The sequence below is a fragment of the Triticum aestivum genome, chromosome 1B (genome assembly GCF_018294505.1).
Source record: "Triticum aestivum cultivar Chinese Spring chromosome 1B, IWGSC CS RefSeq v2.1, whole genome shotgun sequence".
In the NCBI taxonomy this organism is placed as follows: Eukaryota; Viridiplantae; Streptophyta; class Magnoliopsida; order Poales; family Poaceae; genus Triticum; species Triticum aestivum.
Genome location: NC_057795.1, coordinates 413266174 through 413282921, shown reverse-complemented (window position 1 = coordinate 413282921; position 16748 = coordinate 413266174).

Sequence of the window (16748 nt, the reverse complement as noted above, 5' to 3'; positions counted from 1 at the left end):
ATTTGTTTCGTTATACTAACAAATCTCACGAAGGTTTTGTTGAGTTTTGTGTGATTGAAGTTTTCAAGTTTTGGGTGAGATCACGATGGATGAAGGTATAAGGAGTAAGAAGAGCTTAAGCTTGGGGATGCTACCGCACCCCAAGGTAATATTCAAGGATGAACAAGCAACTAAGCTTGGGGATTCCCTGAGTGGCATCGCCTCATTTTTCTAACGACCATCAGTATTTTACTCGGAGCTATATTTTTATTCGTCACATATCATGAGTTTTGCTTGGAGCCTCTTGTATTATATGGAGTCTTTGCTTGTTTTGCTTTTTAGTTTAAGTCATGTATCCTTGCTGAACACACGTATTTGAGAAAGCCAAAATTATGCCATGGTTTGTTAGAATTGCTTTATAAGCTTCACTTAAATTTTTTCTCGAGCTATGGAATTGCTCTAGTGCTTCACTTATATCTTTTTGAGCATGATGTGCTTTATTATTTTTGAAATGCTCTCATGCTTCACTTAGATTTGTTTGAGAGTTAATAATTTTTAAGAAATTCCCTCATGCTTCACTTATATCATTTTGAGAGAAGAAAACTTTTATGGTCATCTTCTTCACTTAAATTTGTTTGAGCTATCAAAAGCAACATATGAAATTAGTCCCAAAGTGATAGATATTCAAGAGGGATATAATAAAAACTTTCATGAAGATAATTGGACAAAATAAACTTGATTCTTTGTAATAGTTTTGCGAAAGTGAGTGGGAGCTCTGTAGCATTTTTGATATTATATGTGGATGACATATTGTTGATTGGAAATGATGTAGAATTTCTGGATAGCATAAAAGGATACTTGAATAAGAGTTTTTCAATGAAAGACCTCGGTGAAGCTACTTATATATTGGGCATCAAGATCTATAAGAGATAGATCAAGACGCTTAATATGATTTTCAATGAGTACGTACCTTGACAAGATTTTGAAGGAGTTCAAAATGGACCAGTCAAAGAAGGAGTTCTAGCCTGTATTGTAAGGTGTAAAGTTGAGTAAGACTCAAAACCCGACCACGGCAGAAGATAGAGAGAGAATGAAAATCATTCCCTATGCCTCAGTAATAGGTTCTATAAAGTATGCCATGCTATGTACCATACCTGTTGTGTGCCTTGCCATGAGTTTGGCGAGGTGGTACAATAGTGATCTAGGAGTAGATCACTAGACAGCGGTCAAAATTATCCTTAGAGGACTAAGGAAATTTTTCTCGGTTATGGAGGTGATAAAGAGTTCATCATAAAGAGTTACATCGATGCAAGCTTTTTCACTGATCCAGATGACTTGGAGTCTCAATCTGGATACATATTAAAAGTGGGAGAAAATAGCTAGAGTGGCTCCATGTAGAGCATGGTAGACATAGAAATTTGTGAAATGCATACGGATCTGAATATAACAGACCCGTTGACTAAACCTCTCTCACAAGCAAAACATGATCACACCTTAGTACTCTTTGGGTGTTAATCACATGTCGATGTGACCTAGATTATTGACTCTAGTAAACTCTTTGGGTATTGGTTACATGGCGATGTGAACTATGGGTGTTAAATCACATGGTGATTTGAACTAAATTATTGACTCTAGTGCAAGTGGGAGACTGAAGGAAATATGCCCTAGAGGCAACAATAAAGTTGTTATTTTATATTTACTTATTCATGATAAAGGTTTATTATTCATGCTAGAATTGTATTGATTGGAAACCTTAATACATGTGTGAATACATAAACAAACATAGTGTCCCTAGTAAAACTCTACTATACTAGCTCGTTGATCAAAGATGGTTAAGGTTTCCTAACCATGGACATGAGTTGTCATTTGATAACGGGACCACATCATTAGGAGAATGATGTGATGGACAGGACCCATACATTAGCTTAGCATAATGATCGTTTAGTTTTATTGCTATTGCTTTCTTCATGTCAATTACATATTCCTTTGACTATGAGATTATGCAACTCCCGGATACCGGAGGAATACCTTGTGTGCTATCAAATGTCACAACGTAACTAAGTGATTATAAAGATGCTCTACAGGTATCTCCGAAGGTTTTTGTTGGGTTGGCATAGATCGAGATTAGGATTTGTCACTCTGAGTATCGGAGAGGTATCTCTGGGCCCTCTCGGTAATGCACATCATAAGAAGCCTTGCAAGAAAAGTGACTAATGAGTTAGTTGCAGGATGATGCATTATGGAACGACTAAAGAGACTTTCTGGTGATGATATTGAACTAGGTATGAAGATACCTATGATCAAATCTCGAGCAAGTAACATACCGATGGACAAAGGGAATAACGTATTGTTGTCATAATGGTTCAACCAATAAAGATCTTCATAGAATATGTGGGAGCCAATATGAGCATCTAGGTTCCGCCATTGGTTATTGACCAGAGAGGCGCTCGGTCATGTGTAGATAGTTCTCGAACCTGTAGAGCCCGCACGCTTAATGTTCGATGACGATATTGTATTATATGAGTTATGTGTTTTGGTGACCGAATGATGTTCGGAGTCCCAGATGAGATCACATACATGACGAGGAGTCTTGAAATGTTCGAGAGGTAAAGATTGATAAATAGGATGATAGTATTCGGACACTGTAAGTGTTCCGGGGGGTACCGGGTACATATCGGGTCACGGGAAAGGAGTTTCGGGCAACCTCGACAAAGATATGGACTTAATGTGCCGAGGGAGGGACAGACCAGCCCACAAGGGGATGGTGCGCTCCTTTCCCTAGCCGCAGACCCTAGAGGAAGGAAAGGAAGGGGTGCCACCTCCTCCTGCCTTTCCCCCTTGGTGGGAGAAAGGGAAAGGGGGGGGGCACCTCCTCCTTCCTTCCCCTCATCGCCAAAAGAAGGAAAGGGGGGCACCGGCCTAGGGCAGGAGCCCAAGTAGTATCCCTCCTACTTGGGGCGCCCTAGGGCTGCTCCTCCCTCCCTCCCACCTATATATACATGGGGAGGGGTGCCTAGAACAGACACCAGACAATTGCCTAGCCGTGTGCAGTGCCCCCCCCCCCATCGTTTACTCCCCCAGTCATATATTCGTAGTGCTTAGGCGAAGCCCTGCGGAGATCACTTCACCATCATCATCACCACGCCATCGTGCTGATGGAACTCATCTACTACCTCGGTACTCGGAGGTGTCGTACATTCGGTACTTGATCGGTCAGAACGATAAGAAGTTCGACTACATCAACCGCGTTGCTAAACGCTTCCGCTTTCGGTCTACGAGGGTACGTAGACACACTCTCCCCCTCTCGTTGCTATGCATCTCCTAGATAGATCTTGCGTGAGCGTAGGAATTTTGTTGAAATTGCATGCTACGTTTCCCAATAGTTAATGCTAAAATAGTTTGTGAGAAACAAATTTTCGGTGTTAGTTTTGGTGATGAGTCACATGAGTTTAATTTTTCTAAGTTTAGTAGAAAACATCATAAGAGAGAATTGCCTAGTAAAGATGAAATAATTGGTATTGCTTCTATTGTCATGCCTCCTACTGATCCACTAGAACAATATTTGCTAGACCATGAAAATGATATGCATATGCGTGAAAGAAATGAAATAGATGAAATTTTCTTTGAACAACGACCTCTGCTTAAACACAATTTTCCTATTGAAACTCTAAGAGGTCCTCCTCCACCTAAAGATGATCTTGTGTTCGAATTGAAACAATTTCCAAACACTTTGAAATATGCTTATCTTGATGAGAAAAAGATATATCATGTTATTATTAGTGCTAACCTTTCAGAAAATGAAGAAGAAAGATTATTGGAAGTTCTGGAGAAGCACCGAGCTGCTATTGGATATACCCTTGATGATCTTAAGAGTATTAGTCCCACTCTATGCCAGCACAAGATTAATATGGAACTTGATGCTAAACCCGTTGTTTATCATCGATGATGATTGAATCCTAAAATGAAAGAAGTGGTAAAAACTGAAATATTAAAGCTTCTGGAAGCAGGTATAATTTATCCCATAGCTGATAGTAGATGGGTAAGTCCCGTTCATTCTGTCCCTAAGAAAGGAGGTATTGTCGTTGTTCCTAATGATAAAAATGAACTTATTCCACAAAGAATTGTTACTGGCTATAGGATGGTAATTGATTTTAGAAAATTAAATAAAGCAACTAGGAAAGATCATTACCCCTTTCCTTTTGTTGATCAAATGCTAGAAATACTATCAAAGCACACACACACTTTTGTTTCCTTGATGGACATTCTGTTTTTTCTCAAATACCTATTTCACAACCTGATCAAGAGAAAACCACCTTTACTTATCCTTTTGGAACTTATGCTTATAGATGTATGCCTTTTGGTTTATGCAATGCACCTACTACCTTTCAAATATGTATGACTGCGATATTCTCTGACTTTTGTGAAAAGATAGTTGAGGTTTTCATGGATGATTTTTCCATTTATGGAACTTCTTTTGATGATTTCTTGAGTAACCTTGATTGAGTTTTGCAGAGATGTGAGCAAACTAATCTTGTCTTGAATTGGGAGAAGTGCCACTTTATGGTTAATAAAGGTACTGTATCGGGGCATAAAATTTCTGAACGAGGTATTGAGGTGGATAAAGCTAAAGTTGATGCAATTGAGAAAATGCCATGCCCTAGAGATATCAAAGGTATTCATAGTTTCCTCGGTCATGTTGATTTCTATAGGAGGTTTATTAAAGACTTCTCTAAAATTTCTAGGCCTCTAACAAATCTTTTACAAAAGGATGTTCCATTTGTTTTTGATGATGATTGTGTAGAAGCCTTTGGAACACTTAAGAAAGCCTTCATTTCTGCACCTATTGTTCAACCACCTGATTGGAACTTGCCTTTTGAAATTATGTGTGATGCTAGTGATTAGTTGTTGGTTCTGTTCTAGGACAAAGAGTTGATAAGAAGCTAAATGTTATCCATTATGCTAGCAAAACTCTGGACAGTGCCCAAAGAAATTATGCTACCACTGAAAAAGAATTTTTAGCAATTGTGTTTGCTTGTGACAAATTCAGATCTTACATTGTTGATTCTAAAGTTACAGTTCACACTGATCATGCTGCTATTGAATATCTTATGAAAAAGAAAGATGCTAAACCTAGACTCATTAGATGGGTTCTCTTGCTACAAGAATTTTATTTACATATCACTTATAGAAAAGGAGCTGAGAACCCTGTAGCTGACAACTTGTCTAGGTTAGAGAATATCCTTGATGACCCACAACCTATTAATGATAGCTTTCCTAATGAACAATTAGCTGCTATAAATGTTTCTCATAACACTCCTTGGTATGCTGATTATGCTAATTACATTGTTGCTAAATATATACCACCTAGTTTCACATACCAACAAAAGAAAGAATTCTTCTATGACTTAAGACATTACTTTTGGGATGACCCACATCTTTATAAAGGAGTAGATGGTATTATTATAAGTTATGTACCTGAGCATGAATGGGGACAAATCCTACGAAAATGTCATTCCAAAGCTTATGGAGGGCATCATGCGGTAGATAGAACTGCTCATAAGGCATTCCAATCTGGTTTTTATTGGCCTACTCTCTTCAAGGATGCCCATAAGTTTGTTTTATCTTGTGATGAATGTCAAAGAATTGGTAATATCGGTAAGCATCAAGAAATGCCTATGAATTATTCACTTGTTGTTGAACCATTTGATGTTTGGGGTTTTGATTATATGGGACCTTTTCCTTCCTCTAATGGGTATACACATATTTTGGTTGCTGTTGATTATGTCACTAAGTGGGTAGAAGCTATTCCAACTAGTAGTGTTGATCATAACACCTCCATTAAAATGCTTAAATAAGTTATTTTCTTGAGGTTTGGGGTCCCTAGATATTTAATGACTGATGGTGGTTCATACTTTATTCATGGTGCTTTCCGTAAAATGCTTGCCAAGTATGATGTTAACCATAGAATTGCATCACCCTATCGTCCTCAATCTAGTGGTAAAGTTGAACTTAGCAATAGATAAATAAAACTAATATTACAAAAAACTGTCAATAGGTCCTGAAAGAATTGGTCTAAGAAACTGGATGATGCACTTTGGGCTTATAGAACAACTTATAAAAATCCTATGGGTATGTCTCCGTATAAAATGGTTTATGGAAAAGCTTCTCATTTGCCTCTTGATTTAGAACATAAAGCATATTGGGCAATTAAGGAACTCAACTATGATTTCAAACTTGCCGGTGAAAAGAGGTTATTTCATATTAGCTCACTAGATGAATGGAGAACCCAAGTTTATGAAAATGCCAAGTTATTTAAAGAGAAAGTTAAAAGATGGCATGCCAAAAGGATCCAAAAAAGGGTTTTCAAAGTTGGGGAATATGTTCTTCTATACAACTCTCGTTTCAGATTATTTGCGGGAAAACTTCTCTCCAAACGGGAAGGACCGTATGTTATTGAAGAGGTTTATCGCTCTGTAGCCATCAAAATAAATAATGTCGAAGGTACCAACCCAAAGGTGGTCAATGGTCAAATAATTAAACACTATATCTCAGGTACGCCTATTAATGTTGAAAGCAATATTATCCAGACCATGACACCGGAGGAACACATAAACGAGACCTTCCAGAACACTCTAGAATAATTAAAAAGAGGAGGTACGTGATACGGTAAGTAAACGGACTCCGGAAAATCAGCAAAAATATTATTTGTGAGCTTTGGAATATGTCAAAAATTAGGAAAATAATAAACAGCCAGGAAGGCAACCCTGGTGGGCACAATACACCAGGGCATGCCAGGGCCCCCTGGCGCGCCCAGGTGGGTTGTGCCCACCTCGGTTACCTTCCATACTCCATTTTTCTTCCGTTTGCTTGTTTCCCAAGATAAAAAATCTTTATATACCCCCAAAACTATTGACCACTGTATCACAGAGAAATTCGTTGTTTTCTTTTCTTATTGTTTTCTGTCAGATCCATCAAGGCCAGCATCATGTCTTCTCCCTCCTCCAACGACAGAAGAAGATGCTTGGTTGATGAAGATGGAACTAAAGCGAGAAGGACCAAAAGAATCTCTAAAAAGGGGCAGCAAGGAAGCTGTTGAAGATCAAGCTCCAGCAGTAGAGCAAACCTTGCGTGCCAAGGAAGAAGAGCATATCCTTCAACCTTACTATGAGCATCTCACCCCTACTGAAATTGAAGCTTTTAGGATCATCGAAACGGTGCGCCTAAATAATAAATATCTCACTCATGAAAATATTTTGTTGCAAGAGCACATCATTGCCCTCCGGAGCATCATCCGTAGATTGGAGAAGCTGTTGGAGAAGCTGTTGGAGTGTATCGGGTATGGGCACTCCCCCTGGCTTGTGCCAAGCTTGGGGGAGGTACCCCGGTATCGTATCAACACCACTATCTTTGCTTTTATCTATTTTTAGTTCGATCCTTAGTTATCATTTGATCTAGTTGAATAAAAGTTTAGTTCGATCCTTTCTTTTCGAGTGTTTGCTTAGTGATCTATTGATGTAATCATGTGCGAGTTATATAATAAAGATTAGTTCAAGTTTTTCTTTCTGCACTTTTACGTTTCAACAAAAAGAAAGGAATAAATAAATACATAAAAATATCATATTCTAATCTTATGGTAAGTAATGACATCACATAAGGAAAAGTATAAGTGGTAAAATTTGTTGGAGATTGACAAACATAACATTGGTCAATAATGCAACTCATGAAAGAATTAATAAGGGAAGAGAGGATTCACATGCAAATACACTATCGTGGACATCTTTTATGCTTGTGATCCCCCATTAAATATTTTGTGTCAAAATAGTTGACGCTGGACAAGAAAGACAACGTAATCATTTATGTTTGTTCATATTCACATAGAAGTTATATTGTCATAGATTCTTTAACATGTGGTGCTTGCCGAATATCTTTTCTAGTCAAAAACTCCGCACTAATTAGAGATACTACTTGTGCATCCAAAAACCCTTAACCCAAATCTTATTTCGAGAGTCCACCACACCTACCTAGGGATTGAGTAAGATCCTTCAAGTAAGTTGTCATCGGTGCAATAAGCAATAAAAATTGCTTCTAAATGTGTTGGATCATTTAGTGTAAGAGAAAATTGAGCACTGTACGAACTTGTGATGGCAAAGAATAAAAGCGACAGACTGCATAATAAAGGTTGCTATCATAAGGGACAATATAACATGACGTTCTTTTGCATTAAGGGATTTGGTATACAAACAAATAAGCACATGGCAACCTCTGTTTCCCTCTGCTAAGGGCCTTTCTTTCACTTTTATGCAGTGTCAGAGTTTTCTTCCCTATTCCTTTTTACTTTTCTCCTTTGGTAAGCATCATGTGGTAAGGAAAGATCTAGGCACATATATCCAGTTGAATATGAGTAGGCATGCGTTATTATTGTTGACATCACCCTTGAGGTGAGTATGTTGGGTGACGAAACTATAAGCCCCTATCTTTCTATGTGTCTTGTTGAAACTTTTTGTTCTTGGGTACGCTATGAGTGTTAGCAATCATAGAAGATTATATGATGGTTGAGTATGTGGACTTGCCTAAAGGCTCCGACACGTGACCCTTCCTAAAAATATGATGAATTGTAGTTGCAAAATTGACTGAGAACATAGGTTGTTGGTTTTCAATAAGGTTTATGCTTTATACTTCAATGTTGTGATGAATTGTTACTTGTTCATAAGGAGTTATATGACACACGTTATATGATAAAAGTCATGTGATAAAAACTTTAAGTTTAAGTTCCTTGTTGTTACAATAATGTGCATGATGCTTCTATGTCCGTATTTTGTTTTTATCAACACTTCTCTCTCTAAGCATGTGGACATGTTTTTCGATTTTGTTTTTTCGCTTGAGGACAAGCAAGGTCTAAGCTTGGGGGAGTTGATACGCCCATTTTGCATCATGTTTTCTTACTGTTATTTATAATGTTTTTATACATAATAATGCTTTTTGGAGTAATTCTAATGCATTTTCTCTCACAATATGCAAGGTTTATACAAAGAGGGAGAATACCGATAGCTGGAATTCTGGACCTGAAAAAGCACGTCAGAGCTACCTATTCTGCACAACTCGAAATAAACTAAAACTTCACGGAGATTTTTTATGGAATATTTAAGAATTATTGGAGCAAATAACTACTAGAGGGGCCCCACCAGGTGGGCACAACCCACTTGGGCGCGCCAGGGAGCCCAGGCGCGCCCTGGTGGGTTGTGCCCTCCTTGGCCCACCTCCGGTGCCCATCTTTTGGTATATAAGTCATTTTGACCTAGAAAAAAACAGAGGACTTTTAGGACAAAGCAGCACCGTCTCAAGGCGGAACTTGGGCAGGAGCACTTTTGCCCTCCGGCGGAGCAATTCGTTGAATCTTTGTACCGGAACCTTAGATTGGTGCCTGTGGGTGACTAGTAGTGTTGATTACATCTTGTAGTTGATTACTATATGGTTTATTTGGTGGAAGATTATATGTTCAGATCCATTATGCTATTTAATACCCCTATGATCTTGAGCATGATTATCATTTGTGAGTAGTTACTTTTGTTCTTGAGGTCACGGGAGAAATCTTGTTGCAAGTTATCATGTGAAGTTGATATGTGTTCGATATTTTGATGATATGTATGTTGTGATTCCCTTAGTGGTGTCATGTGAACGTCGACTACATAACACTTCACCTTATTAGGGCCTAAGGGAATGCATTGTGGAGTAGTTATTAGATGATGGGTTGCGAGAGTGACAGAAGCTTAAATCCTAGTTTATGCACTACTTCATAAGGGGCTGATTTGGATCCAAAAGTTTAATGCTATGGTTAGATTTTATCTTAATACTTTTCTCGTAGTTGCGGATGCTTGCGAGGGGGTTAATCATAAGTAGGAGGTTTGTTCAAGTAAGGACTTCACCTAAGCACTGGTCCACCCACATATCAAATTATCAAAGTAGCAAACACGAATTGAATCAACATGATGAAAGTGACTAGATGGAATTCGCGTGTACCGTCAAGAACGCTTTGTTGTTTATAAGTAATTGTTTGGCCTGTCCTTTGCCTCAAAAGGATTGGGTTACCTTGCTGCAATTTTGTTACCATTACCGCTACTTGCTCGTTACAAATTATCTTGCTAGCAAACTACTCGTTACTTATAATTTCAGTGCTTGCACAGAATACCTTGCTGAAACCACTTGTCATTTCCTTCTGCTTCTCGTTGGGTTTGACACTCTTACTTATCGATAGGACTACGATTGATCCCCTATACCAGTGGTGACCCATGCCACCGACCATCGTCACCGGAGTGCTCTGCCTTGCCTGGCCTCTGTCATGATCGAGAGGAAGACGTAGGAGGCGGGAGGAGAGAGAGAGGGAGATCCGGCAGGACCCACATGTAAGCGACCGAGGAGCCGGTCCAGCCAGTGCAAGTGGAAGCGTACTTCCGAGAATACGCTTTCTAGACTTGAAAGTGCACTTTGCCTCTGCTTCGCCTGAGAATACATTTTCCTTGTACAGACGGCGTATTTCAGCGAAAAGTGTTTTCTGTTTAGCCGCTAGGGACCTATTTGTGAATATTTATGTCACAGATTAGTCCCTAGCCTTGTATCATCTGTATCTCCGCGATCGTAACTCCGAATCAGGTGATTCCAAAGCTCGTTTCTTTGTCTCGTCAAGCTCATTCTGTTGGTACCATTTTCACTATGTTGCCACATACTAAAAATGCCCATTTTTTCCTTGCCCTTAATTAGCCCCCTCTGAGAGAGAAACTTTTTCGATGAACCATTCCGCAAGTTCCTCGCACTTCTGCCCGGTGTATTCTTCAACTGGAGGCAAGCCATGACAGCCACTTGCATGATGACCTTGCAGTAGCCATGGTTTTTAACTTGAATATTTAAATAAGTTGCGCATGTTAATATTTTCGTGTATGCTTTATATGCTTATAGATCCATGATCGTTCTTATGCCATGATTATTTTCATCTAGTTGGTTACATCCTTACTTGTTACTATTGTTATCATGTTCTTTTCTAGTCATTATTTTCTAGTGCTAGTGATCATGCTATGTACATCTAAAGTGTTATTATACTTGTGCTATTCATGATCATCGGCATGCCTTGCTCATGTGCATCAGTAGAATACATATTGTTGCTATGATTCATATGTTAATGGTTATGCTTATAGACCATGATCATGTTGATATCATGCTCATGTGCATTGTCATTTCATCATGCTATTTTAAGGTTATGACTAAGCTCATCACCATCCAAGTTAAACCGGACATTAATCAAACTTGAACACCGGTTGGCTGAGTCATAGTGCCATCGAGTCAAGCTAACCAGTGCAGCCACACTTGCCTATATGGGAAGGCCCTAATGCGGTCTATTGTCATGCGTCCCGCCGGTGCCTCAAACTAGGGAAGGTTATGTGCGCGCATTACCCTGATCAGGTAGGCGGCCATTAGCCTTGTGTGCACGTTGTTGTTGTATGGTACCATTGTCCCTGTTTGGGATCGTTTTTGTTTTGCCACGATGGTGGCCGTTGGATGTCATGAGGTGACATCGGGGCCACCCATGACTTAGCCCAAAGGGGAGTTTGTCAAAGTGGCCTAGAGAGTGTCATGCAATAGATCAGCTTTGTCGGAAAGTCGTTGGTCCACCCGAATGGGAGCACGATGCCATGGGTTCTGTGGTGTGGGTACGGTGTACTAACCTCAGCAGAGTGTATAATCTATCGATAGTCGTGCCCGTGAATATGGGCCCAGTTTGTAGTAGGTCACACTACGGGTCAACAATAATAATAACCTGATTAATAACAACCCAGTTCGATGAGGAAAGAAGTTGGTTGATCTTTATGTGATTGTGAGAGGATCAGAGTGATATCGTGGATATCGAAGTTGGTTGATATTTATGGTGTCATGTGATGATTCCGGGTAAAGCTCAAGCTCCTTGTGTTCATGTGATGATCACTACAATATTGTTATACCAAGCTTGGTTGAACCTGAGATGATCGTGTGATGTCCATGGTGGTAAGTTGATGCATATGGTGGTTACGAGGTAACCCCGAATCGAGTAAGTTGAATCATGATATTTTAAGCATGTTGCATGCTAGAAACCTCATGTTCATATGTTCATGCCATGTTCATCTGGTATTGTTCTAGTGCTATCTCGATCACCATGTTCATGCCATGTTGTTCTAGTTGTATCATGCTCATCCTTGTTTAACCTGTAAATGCCATGTTATTGTTTGTCTTGATTGCTTTGGTTGTTGTGAGCTTGCGAGTACATTCAAAGTACTCACCTGGCGTGTCATGCCAGTTTGCAGGTCATAGCGTGTTTGCTTGATTGCCGAGGATCCTGAGTTTGAGAGCTAGGATAAGCATTCCAGCCAGAGCCCCTACGGAGTGGAGTCCATCATTCTCGTCGTTGTTCCGCTGCTAGAAGTTATTCCGCCATGTCAAGTGGTTCTGCTGCTAGCATAAAGCAACCTGAGTAGGTGTAGTGTCGCTGTGCCGATGTAATTTCCCTATTATATCGGAACCCTTGCATCTCCGAGTATTTGTAATAAAGTGTTGATTTGTTCTATGCCAAGTAGTGTTATATTCCAGAAGACTTGATCTATGGGCTGGAATACAGGGTGTTCCGGTTTCTCTGAGCCGGGCTGCCACATTCCTTGTAATAGTTTTGAGATATGGAGATTGTAATATGCGAGTCATGTTGGTGAGTAATTGTGCTTTAGTAGGAATATTGGTGTTAAGGTTTATGATTCCCTATGCAAGCGCGAAAGTCAATTATTATGCAATGAAGTCACATCCTACTTGTGGTGCATTATTCGGTGTTAGTTATGTTTAATGCTCGTTTATGATCGTCTTCATTTCTTGGCTGGTCGCTTCTCAATCTATTTGGTAGCCTCCATTTTTACTAAGCGGGAATACTGCTTGTGCATCCAAACTCCTTAAACCAAGTTGTGCCAAATGAGTCCTCCATACCTACCTATATGCGGTATTTCCATGTCTTTCCAAGTAAAATTGTATGTGCTAACTCTAATTTTCAAAATAAATTTCCTTTTTGTGTGCCCGTACAGCTCATGAAGCGGCAGAGGGTGGCCAATATTTTCCATGCTAGATGTGTTATTCTAAAGATGAGTGTTTATTCACTTGTCATCTATGAGAGTGTGGCAGGTAATAGGGATGCCAGTCCCGAAATGAAAAGAAATTTAATTTATGTTGTCAATAATAAATCCCTTGGAAAGTGTTGGTATGGAAGGCACCCGTGGATACGGCTAGCCATGGACTATGAAAGATTGGTGGAAAAAAGGAATAAAGTTTATTTTATGTTTGGGAACCGCCTATGATGTATCTAGCATGGAAAGTATTGGGAATTCTCGGCCGTTTTCGTTGACAGGGAAAGCATGCCTCTCAAAACAATTTTATCTCTCAATTTAAGCTTTGAGCTCTGGCACCTCTACAAATATCTACTTCCCTCTCCGAAGGGCCTAGCTATTTACTTTATGCAACCTTTTATTTTTATTGAGTCTCCATCTTCTCTTATAAAGCACCAATTAGGGAACACTAATGTCATACTTGTGCATTGGGCATAGTTAATATTCAAGCATGTTTCATGAATGGATCATTGATTGAGCATAATGGGCTAGGGATAGCTTTCTTTAGTGTTGATATTTTGAAAGACATGGTTGCTTGTTGATATGCTTGAGTATTGATGTCCTCATGTCAATTATAGACTATTGTTTTGAATCACAAAAAGAAAAGAGTATATGATGAATATGATAGGCAACATTCCACATCAAAAATTTCGTTTTCAATTGCTACTTTATCATGATGAGTTTTATGAGAAAAAGTTGTTGTTATGATGCTAGGACAAGTGATTGAAATTATCATTGATCAAACTTATGCACTATGCTAGCATTCACACTTCATAATTTATTTTATCATTGACCTACTCGAGAATGAGTAGGAATTAAGCTTGGGGATGCTGATACGTCTCCGACGTATCTATAATTTATAAAGTATTCATGCCATGTTTACAACAATTTTATATGGTTTTCGTATGATTTACATGGAACTAACCCGGACTGACGTTGTTTTCAACAGAACTACCGTGGTGTTGTTTTTTGTGCAGACATAAAAGTTCTCCAAATGCAACAAAACTTTTTGACATTTTTTGGAAGAAAAGAAAAATACTGGAGCAAAGAACCACTAGAGGGGCCTCCTCTGCTGCCCACAAGGCACCAAGGCGCGTCATCTCCTCTGGCACGCCTTGGTGGGTAGTGGGCCCCTTGAGGCCCATCTTTGCATGAAATTGACTCCATAAAATCCTATAAATACATAAAACCCTAGAAATAACCCTAGATAGGAAGTTCCGCCGCCGCAAGCCTCTGTAGCCAAGAAAAATCAATCGAGATCCTGTTCCGACACCCTGCCGGAGGGGGAAATCGTCACCGGAGGCCATCTTCCTCATCCTTATGGCCGCCATGATGAGGAGGGAGTAGTCCACCCTCGAGGCTGAGGGTTTGTACTCGTAGCTATGTGTTTGATCTCTCTCTCTCTCTCTCTCTCTCTCTCTATATATATATATATATATATATATATATATATATATATATATATAGTGTTACTATTCATCACCCAGGGTGCAGAATAAGTTATTCTTCACCCGAGGTAATATTACGCCGTTTCATAAATAAATTACATTTGAAATACAAATAGTTACATTCATATTAATTTACTCCATAAAATTTGGCATAACAAAAAAAATATAGGTCGAAAATTGTATTTTATGTACATTTTACACTATGTTTTTACATTTAAAATTTTACGTAACATAAAAAAAATTACGACGATTATAGGTTTTCTTACGTTCTCTTTTTATGTCTAAAATAAGACAAAATTTATGAAACGTAAAATTACGGTGCATAAATGTTAAAATAGAGGTGGGTGAAGAATAACTATTCCTCACCCAGGGTGACAAATAGTCAATCCCTATATATATATATATATATATATATATATATATATATATATATATATATATATATATATATATATATATATCCCTCTCCCTGTTCTTGATTTGGCGCGATCTTGATGTATCACAAGCTTTGTTGATATAGTTGGATCATAAGGTGTTTCTCCCTCTCTATCTTGTTGTGATGAATTGAATTTTCCCTTTGAGATTTCGTTTTATCAGATTGAATACTTTTATGAATTTGAGATCACTTGATCTATGTCATGCTATGAATACCCGTGGTGACAATGGGGTATCATACCGATTCACTTGATATATGTTTTGGCACTCAACTCACGGATTCCCGAGGTGACATTGGGGTAATCTAAACATAGGGGTTGATGCACGTTTTCGTCCTACTTCCTCTGATAGAAATCTTGGGGAACTCTTTGAGGTTCTTTGTGTTGGATTGAGTATTATAAATCTGAAATTGTTTGATGCGTATTGTATAATTAACTCGTGGATACTTGTGGTGACATTGGAGTATAGGTGACATTAGAGTTGGTTGATGAGTATCATATGGTGTTATTTTGGTACGAACTCTTGGATAGATCGATCGGAAAAGATAACTTGGTGTTATTTTAGTATAAACTCTTGGATAGATCGTTCAAAAAGAATAACTTTGAAGTGGTTTCGTACCCTACAAACAATTTCTTCTTATATTCTCCGTTAGATAAGAACTTTTGAGTGGTTCTTGGTTGCACTTGAGGGATGGTTATGTGATTCAATTATAGCATTGTTGAGAGATTGCACTAGTGAAAGTTTGAACCCTAGGTCTTGTTTTCAAGCATTGCAATACCGTTTGTGCTCACTTTTGTTACTTGCTACCTTACTGTTTTTTATTGTTACTATTACAAAAATCAATATCTACTATCATTTTATTACACTTGTATCACCATCTCTTCGCCGAACTAGTGCACCTATACAATTACTATTGTATTTGGTGTGTTGGGGACACAAGAGATACTTTATTATTTGGTTGCAAGGTTGTTTAAGAGAGACCATGTTTATCCTACGCCTCCCACATATTGGCAAACCTTAGGTCATCCACTTGAGAGAAATTTGCTACTGCCCTACAAACATCTGTGCTTGAAGGCCCAACACGAATCTACAAGAACAAGTTGTGTAGTAGATATTAGGCTACACGGAGTGTATTACAAGTTTCCTACCACATAGATTAACCGATGAGCATGCTTAGGAGATAGATCACGGGATTGCCACTAGACGTGCAGTCCTCGCAGCGTAAGAATATTCAGAGTAGCATGACTTAGGAGTCCTCTCCTCCTCGTCACCGGTCTCCCTCAATTAACTCAGGAGTTTGATCCCTCAGACAAGTTCACTGAAGCAACACAAATGTACCACCTCTAAAAGGCCGTTGAAGCAGACTTCTAGGTCCGATCGCACAACCGAGCTAAGTGAATGTGGCTAGATGCAACACGTGCAAACCCTAGTCGATGCAACTTTCTAAGATCACGTGTCACCTAAACCCAAAGTCGGTAGTTTGTCGTGGGTTCAACACTTGAGACCCACTAAGACTCTATAAGCCAAATTCCATTTGGTCCAGATCCAAGTACAGGTTGGATCACATCTGACCTCGTCGGTCTCTTCCCTTAAGCGTGTGATGAATCCCTTCTTGCTTGACCATGTCTCACGGCATGGATCTAGACAAGTCGAAAACCAACCTTTATAACTACCATGTTACAAAGTAGCCTTTGATCGGTCCTAAGCAGCCGTCACCATCCCA